At 37.7% G+C, this 9349-nt stretch overlaps 1 long non-coding RNA gene across 1 annotated transcript; it reads left to right on the top strand.

Moving 5' to 3' along the window:
• The first annotated feature begins 211 nt into the window (after positions 1–211).
• On the top strand, positions 212–7480 carry LOC306649871. The gene is made up of 3 exons (XR_013760727.1): positions 212–973; positions 4702–5035; positions 6865–7480. It is a non-coding gene; the product is annotated as an uncharacterized lncRNA (long non-coding RNA).
• Positions 7481–9349: the final 1869 nt, after the last annotated feature.

Genomic DNA, 9349 nt, shown 5'->3' with positions numbered 1-9349 from the left:
AAACTTCCTCCTTTATTCTTAGTAAGTTTGTAAAGGGTATAAAAATTGCTGGTGAATTCAATAAACTTGTCAGCAACCTAACACTGACCTGAGTCTGTGTGGTTGCTGTCCATCGCCGACGCTGCGCCGTCTAATCACTCGGGGCTTTTGTATTTCAGGCCATCAAGGACCCCTGGACTCTGCTGCTTGGGCTGGTCCCCGGCAAAGCAATTATGATTTGCTCAAACTTGTAAGGAGCCTGTGATTTCTTTAGTATACAAATTCTCTAAAAGTTATATAGAGGTATATGAGAATGTATTCCTCTGAGCTTTGATGTGGTGTTTGGACTTCATTGCTTTCTTAGTGTTTATGATTAAGTTTAAGGATATTTTTCCCACTTAATAAAAAATAAATAGGTTGATCATAAGTACAATTCGTATTCTTCCTATGTCTAGTTCTTTAAAGATCAAAATAGAGTTTTAGTCCACCACTGAGTACATGAAATAGAATAAATATTAACTAGAGGCTGTTTCCTCTATTCTGTGTTAGTAATAACAAACTTTCCACTGTTAATAACTAACATTAGAGTTCATGGAAAGGGTGATTTCTATAGAAGCTTAATGACGTATTCTTTCTGGGAAATCAAAACTGAGCGGAGCATGGTGCCCTCTATCTTGCTGGGAACTGGGTTGTTTTGAGTCAAGCTATCATGCAGTAAGAACATGTTTCTTGAAAAAGATCATTAATTATACTCTTAAAGATTTTTTCCTTAACATTTCTTTGTATTAACCATGAAATGATGTAATCAATACCAAAGGAAAAAACATACAAAAAGATTCTGTGAATAATAAAGATTCAGATTCAGCCTCAGAACACTTGGTGTCTCTGTGTGCTGTTTCTCCGCTGAGCGGTTGCCTCCCATCCACCTAGGACTCCCGACCACTAAGAGGGCTGGACCCTGGCAATTGGCGCCCAACGTGGGGCCCGAAGAGTGGTAAGTGAAGTCACGTTTTGGGGAGGCTAGGATCCTGTCTAGGGGGCTGCAGACCCCTCGGTAAAGGTAAGGCCCAGTGAGGAAGGACAGGTAATCACAGAACTATAAGAAGTTAATAAGAAGAATGGGACACTCAAAATCTAAGGAAAAAAAGCTTATTTATAGACATTGCAAAAAATATGCTTACTAAAAGAGGAATTTTTGTCTCATCTTCTCAGTTGAGATGTTTTCTTCATTTTGTACAAGAATGTTCTCCGTGGTTTCCTGAAGAAGGTACTTTAAATTTGACTACATGGAAAAAACTAGGGGATGAAATGAGATTGTAATATCAACATCATGGGGCTGAAAAGGTCCCTGCTAATGCTTTTGCCCTTGGAAATCTTTTTAGAGATGCATTAGACCCAAATCATGACATTATGTGTCTTGGTAAGCGTGCCTCCTCTCCGGAAGAGGTTTCTCCGGAGGAAATGCCTTTATTAAAATCTTCCTCCAAGGTACAGAATTATCATGCTACCTCTTCCTCTGACAGTTCATCTGACTCAGAGAAGGAAGATAAGGAGTCATTTTCTTCACAAGATAAAATAGATTTAGAAGAGGTGGCCACTAAATATCATAATGAGGACTGGCCACCTGCTGTTAGAATAGCAGCTTCTGCTCCACCTCTACCAAAGACAAAGAAAAAAACGTTGAACTCCAATTAAAGTAGGATTTGGGGGAGCTACTACTGAGGCTCGAGTCCAAGGTGACACTTCCATTTCTTTTCCTGTAATATCCTTTGAAGAACAAGATACTGCTCCTATATGGGAACCTCTCCCTTTTAAAATAGTAAAAGAATTAAAAACAGCAGTCAAAGATTTTGGTCCTTCATCTCCATCTACTTACACAATTGGTAGACACTGTTGCAAGTGAATGGATGACTCCTTTTGATTGCTTATCACCTGGACAATATTTATTGTGGAAAACTGAGTATGAGGAATTAGCTAAAGCTGTGATTCAAAAGCAAATTGGAAAAAAGACAAGAGATCAAATGGCAAAAAGTTCCCAAATCTTACATTGGACTGACGATGAATATTCAGGAACTTTTCAACCTTATGTTATCCCTTCTCTCCCCTTTTCATTATGGGGTAGAGATCTTATGGGACAAATGAATATGACGCTTACCAATGAATCTGATAATCCTTTTTTCTAGGGGTCACTATTCTTAAACAGGCTGACCCAATTACTGGAAAATCTGATTCCCTAGTATGGGTAGAACAGTGGCCCCTCACATCTAAAAAATTAAATGCAGCCTCTTTGTTAGTTAAAGATCAATTAGACAAAGGACATATTGAGCTTTCAAATAGTCCTTGGAATACTCCAATCTTTGTTATAAAAAAGAAATCAGGTAAATGGAGACTACTTCAAGATTTGAGACCTTTAAATGAAACTATGGAAACCAGGGAGTGTTACAACCTGGCCTGCCTTCTCCAGTGGCAATTCCAAAAAATAGTCATATTATTGTTATTGATCTACAAGATTGTTTTTTATAATACCTTTGGCAACCCAAGACTGTAAAAGATTTGCTTTTAGTTTACCATCCTCAAGTTTACAGAGGCCTTATCAAAGTTATCAATGGAAGGTATGAAAAATAGTCCAACATTATGTCAAAAGTTTGTTGATCAGGCTCTTGAACCTATTAGACAACAATTCCCAGACTTGTATATGATTCATTATATGGATGATATTTTACTTGCTTACTACTCAAGTGATATGTTACAAAATATATTAAAAGAGTTAATAGAACAATTACAAAGGTGGGGACCTGTTATGGCACCAGAAAAAATTCAGACTAACCCATCTTATAATTATTTGGGTCAAATAATTAATACTTGTACTGTTAACACTCAAGAGTTACAAATACAAACTGATAAGTTAACTACTTTAATGATTTCCAGAATTATTGGGAGATATTAATTGGATTAGACCATATTTAAAATTAACTATAGCTGATTTAAAACCTCTTTTCCATATTCTTAAAGGAGATTCAACACCTACATCTCCTAGATATCTAACAAAGGAAGGGAAACAAGCTCTTAAAGCTGTTGAAAAGGCCATTCAAAAACATTAGTTACAACAAGTAGACTATTCCAAACCTTGGTCTTTAATAATAATAAAGACGAGTTTTGCTCCAACTGGATGTTTGTGGCATGATGATCCCTTAGAATGGATACATTTGCCAGCCACCTTAAAAAAAATTCTTGTCTCTTATCCCTCACAAGTGGCTTTTTTAGTAATTAAGGCAAGGCTAAGAAGCAGAGAATTATTTGGGAAAGAAATGCAAACAGTTATTCTTCCATATACTAAAGAACAATTTTTATAATTACTTCAATTAGAAGACCAATGGGCTATTTCATTTCATGGTTTTATAGGACAAATTTTATATCATTTGCCAAATCATCCATTATTACATTTTGTTTCTCATACAGAAATTTTTTTCCCTACTAAATGTTCTCTGGTACCATTGGGACCCCCGCCTCTCTTATATGGTTCCTCCAATGGAAAGGCAATTACAATTATTGATCAATAACCTCCTATTATTATTATAACTAAAGAAACTTCTGCTCAAAGGACTGAATTAATTGTTGTTATAGTGACCTTTCAAAAGGTTTCTCAGCCTTTCAGTCGTTACACAGATTCTCGATATATTGTTAACTTATTTCCTGCCTTGGAGACAGCTACTATTTCTTCTAATTCATTAATAGCTCAAAAATTACAAGGCTTACAACATATTAAATATAGAACTTCTCCTTCTTATATCAGACACATTCGTGGCCATCGTGGACCTTTGCACCAATGTGGTTTTTTATATATAATTTTTTCCTGGGCAGTGGTTGGTACCGAACCCAGGGCCTTATGAATGTGAGGCAAGCACTCTACCAACTGAGCTATAGCCCTAGCCCCTCTTCCTGGCCCTTTGTCTGAAGGAAATAACAAAGCTGATATTCTGATGAAAACAACAATTTTCACTGCTGTAGAGGAAGCAGCAGCAGCCCATAAGTTACATCATCAAAATGCTTCTTCTTTACTACATCAATTTCATATTCCTCAAGAACAAGCAAGAGCTATTGTTAGATCTTGCCATACTTGCCCAAAGTTTTCTCCCTCCCCCCAGATGGGAGTGAACCCCAGGGGGCTATTACCCAACAAGCTATGGCAAATGGATGTTACTCATATTATCCGAATTTGGAAAATTGTCTTTTGTACATGTGACTGTTGATACTTATTCTCATGTAATTATAGCTTCTGCTAGATCTGGAGAAGCTTACAAAGATGTTTCTCTACATCTATTTCTACGTTTTTCACAAATTGGCATGCCTTCTAAGTTAAAAACTGACAATGGCCCAACCTATACTTCTAAGGCTTTTAAACATTTATGTGATACGTTCCACATAGCTCATTCAACAGGAATTCCTTATAATCCTCAAGGACAAGCTATTGTGGAACGAGCCCATCAGACATTAAAAACTCAAATTACTAAACTAAGAAATGGGGAATTTGCTTACAGCTCCCCTCATCGGATATTACAACATGCCTTATTTGTGATTAATCATTTAAATGCTGATTCTCAAGGCAAAACTACTTCCACAATAAAACCTCTTGTGGAATGAAAAGATTTATTAACAGGACAGTGGAAAGGACCTGATGTTCCATTAACATCGAGTCAAGGATATGCTTGTGTGTTTCCACAGGATGTTGGTTCTCCTTTGTGGATTCCTGATCGATTAATCTGACACCATGAACCCTCCACCCATGAAACCTCCACGCAAAAGGAAGCTTCCTCCCCAGCCATATCCACCACACTTCTGTGCCCAGGATGGTCAGCAGGGTGATCAGCTTGCTCAACAAATTGCCACCATCAATGTCTGCTCTCGACAAGCTGCTTCTACTCGACATGCTACACCTCCAACCTGGGGACAAGTAAAATGTCTAACAGCCAGAGCAGAACAAATGGTGTTATCTCAAAGAAAACCTCTCACTCCCGAAACATTGTTTGTGGCTATGTTGGCTCTTCTCTCTTGCCAGGTATCCATCAGCAATCTTATTGGGCTTATTTTCTTGATCCTCCATTGTTACATCCCTCCTCCTGGAGTAGAGTTAATTTAAAGGTTTTCACTAGCCACCCACAGTTGTTGGGAGGCATTTCTGATACTTTTTTCTCCCCTTGTGTGGTGCTGGGGATTGAACCCAGGGCCTTGTGCATGCGAGGCAAGCACTCTACCAATTGAGCTACATCCCCAGCCCATTTCCTAACACTTTGATTCCACATAAGTTATCTCAAGGGCTGGTGATATAGCCCAGTTGGTAGAGTGCTTGCCTCACAAGCACAAGGCCCTGGGTTCAAATCCCCAGCACCCTCCCCCCCAAAAAAAAAGAAAAAAGAGAGATATCCTCTCATGGCTTAGTAGATGAGATTCCCTTATGTTTTTCTATTCATAGTGAATATGTTCCTTTGGGATGTCTCCCCCTTAGCTATAGAACATTTCTTACTGACTCACCTCACTCTGATCCTACAAAATGATATATTTGGAATTTATAAATAGTTTTGCAATTGGATATAATAATTATAATGAATCCTATAAAAATATAACTCTTCCTTCTTCTGTGGAGGCATGTGAAGAAAAATCAGAACATACAGATGTGTATTGGAATCAGATAGATCAATCTGTAGATTTTCCAAAATGGTTTGAATGTGGCTTTTCTCATGCTGCCCAGATCCATGTCCCATTAATGTCAACAACAAAAATCATGGATTGGTCAGTGTCTTCTCCAAAATATAATTATCTAGCATATTTTTTAAACAATAAAAATTAATTTGATAACATATGAGATGTACCCCATAATTCTGGGCCTCCTCATAGATGGTTTACTCCTGGATGGGTAACTCCTATATACAAAAGTGTTTTGAAAAATGGTAAACAATCTCAATTTCCTGACTTATATTGTCTTCTTGCAGCTACTAATATGGTTGTTTGAAAACATCCTAACTTAAAGGGTCCTGTTGCCCCAAAACCTTATAATGTTAGGGCCTGTGTTAACATTCCTCATGCTATATTTTACTTGCTCGGGTTGATAACTTAAATATTTCTAAGACCAAAGAATTTTTTTCCAAACAGTGTAATCATTGTATACTAATTGTATTAATTCCTCTTTTCCAAAAAATTACACTGTTCTTTTAATAGTACATCAACCATCTTTTGTAACGTTACCTGTAGTCTTAGAGGAGGAGTGGTGTGATAACCCAAGAACTGAAGTACTTAAACAATTTAATGAACTTATGAGACCTAAATGTTTTGTAGCTGCCTTGATATTAGGAATTACTGCATTAATAAGTATAATTACTTCTTTAGCTGTGTCTACTACTGCACTGTACAGGAAATACATACAGCTTCTCATATACACGATTTATTTCATAATGTATCATTATGTTTGGCAGCTCAGGAAAAAATACATAAAAAGCTGGAGACCCGCATCAATGCTTTAGAGGAAGCTGTTCTCTATATTGGAAATTAAATTCAAAATATTAAAACTCAAATGACTGCTAGGTGTCATGCTAATTATAAGTGGATTTGTGTTACTCCTTTAAAACATGATGAGGAGGAAACCTCATGCAAGTACAAACTCACTTAAAAGGGGTTTGGAATAATTCCAGTACGGTGCCTGATATTGAAACCCTACAAAACAAAATTAAGGATTTATCTCAGGTTCATTTACAAATGTCTCCAACCGGTAATCTTGCATTAGAGGTTTATAAAAATATCAAAAGTACAATTGGAAGTAGTACATTTCTGACATTATCATCCAAATTGGAATAGGAATATTTTGTGTTCTGATATTGTTGTTTATCTTTTCAGTCATTCTCCGTCTAATTTGGAAGAGTGTTCTTAATCTGCGTACTCAAATTGAAACCATCAAATTAAAAAATAAAAAATAAAATAAAAAAAGGGGAACTGCCACGTCTATTTCCCTCCACTCCGACACTTGACACGGTTCTGTTGGAATTGAGGATACAACATTTGACACGGATCTGTTGAACAACTATCCTCCCTCTTGGAGGTCATAGGCATGGCATATAGTCATATGCCATATATAATAATCAATATATCCTTAGATTCAGATTATAGAGAATACTGAGGAGATTTCATGGTGTTGGGACACCAAATAACATGCAATAAAGTTTAATATTAATACTTAGATGAAATCATAAATAAGCAATTATGATTTGCTCAAACTTGTAAGGAGCCTGTGATTTCTTTAGTATACAAATTCTCTAAAAGTTACATAGAGGTATATAAGAATGTATTCCTCTGAGCTTTGATGTGGTGTTTGGTCTTCATTGCTTTCTTAGTGTTTATGATTAAGTTTAAGGATATTTTTCCCACTTAATAAAAAATAAATAGTTTGATCATAAGTACAATTTGTATTCCTATGTCTAGTTCTTTAAAGATCAAAATAGAGTTTTAGTCCACCACTGAGTACGTGAAATAGAATAAATATTTGAATACATGAAATAGAATAAATATTAACTATAAGCTGATTCCTCTATCTCTGTTAGTAAATAACAAACTTTCCACTGTTAATAACTAACATTAGAGTTCATGGAAAGGGTGATTTCTATAGAAGCTTAATGACGTATTCTTTCTGGGAAATCAAAACTGAGTGGAGCATGGTGCCCTCTATCTTGCTGGGAACTGGGTTGTTTTGAGTCAAGCTATCATGCAGTAAGAACATGTTTCTTGAAAAAGATCATTAATTATACTCTTAAAGATTTTTTCCCTTAACATTTCTTTGTATTAACCATGAAATGATGTAATCGATACCAAAGGAAAAAAACATACAAAAAGATTCTGTGAATAATAAAGATTCAGATTCAGCCTCAGAACACTTGGTGTCTCTGTGTGCTTTTTCTCCACTGCACAGACGCCTCCCATCCACCTAGGACTCCCCACCCTTACTAGGGCTGGAACCCGCCCCTCCACCCCATCTTTTCTTTAGTTGCTGGGTGTGGAACCCAGACCCTCATGCATGCCAGGCAAGTGTCCCACCACTGAGTTACGGTCCTAGACCTGGACAATTATTTAAGCTGAAGAAAGAGAGTCAGTCCACAGGCTGATGCAGGGGAAACTCAATCCTGGAAAGCATACAGCTATCTCTATTTCTGTTGAACATGTACTGTCCTTCTCAGTACAGGACAGCTGGTTTACATCTGGACCTTAATTGTTTCATAGCTTGATGGGAGGGATGTATTCAACTCCTAAGTATAATGGTAATTAATGCTCTGGTAACTTTCTACTCTTGGAGAGTTTGAGAGCTTTCTCCTAAATATCATTCATTTTGAATCAACTCACAGTATTTTATCTTTAACCACAATGTTCAGAAGTTTTTGAGGGAAGAAGTTCAAACAATGAAAAGTTGTGTGTGTGTGTGTGTGTGTGTGTGTGTGTGTGTGTAGGGAGAAAGAGAGGGAGGGAGGGAGAGAGTGAGTGCTAGAGAGAGGGAGAGAGAGAAATTGACTTATTCATCTAGGTGATCCAGATATCAACCCAAGGCAACTGCCATACCCCATATCGGTCCCCAAAACTATTTTCACACTTGAGAGAATTAATTAACAAAGTCTCCTCTTCTGGACTGTTTTCAGGTCCTGTTAGAAGTCATCTGAATGTCTTATCTGAAACCTAGTCCTGATAGGCATAAATCCTGGTAAAAATGTGAACAGAACAACCTAAATTCCAGCTCGTATGGATTTTTCCCCCCTCACTTCCTCACCTTTCAGTTTAAGTGCCTGTCCATTGTAGAGTTGCTTAAAAAAAAAAAAAAAAAAGTAAAAGTTCCTTTGGGCTAAAGAGAAGCTAAGGAACTTCGGAGGTTGAGAGTTAGCACCACGGCGCTTATTTCACTCAATACCGAATTTTAATATAAATCCCAGCGGCTAAACAAAACTTCCGTTCCAAGCCTGACCCCGACGTGATTTGAACACGCAACCTTCTGATCTGGAGTCAGACGCGCTACCGTTGCGCCACGAGGTCCGGTGGGCCTGGTGAAATTGTGTCTTAGAAGGACCTCAATTTCAGCAGTTGTTCGGTGCAGTGACCCGATTTTTGTCTTGTTCTGCCTTTACTATAATTTGGTGTTGACTATGAGTTCTTTGTCTCTTTTGTAAGGCCGCTCTTCAAAGCGAGTAAATGAAGCCCGCGAGTTCCAGAAGGTCAGGGGGACTCGAGTCAAGAATCATTCTTGTGATTCAAGAAAACCTACCTCCCCGGGGTCACGAAGGCCGAGAGCGACGTCAGGGGGACGACTGAAGAAAATTCGAAGCGCAGATCACCAGGGAGGCTGGGG

Source organism: Sciurus vulgaris (assembly GCF_902686455.1).
Source record: "Sciurus vulgaris genome assembly, chromosome: 18".
Lineage (NCBI taxonomy): Eukaryota > Metazoa > Chordata > Mammalia > Rodentia > Sciuridae > Sciurus > Sciurus vulgaris.
This window is presented reverse-complemented; position numbering and strand designations above follow the sequence as displayed.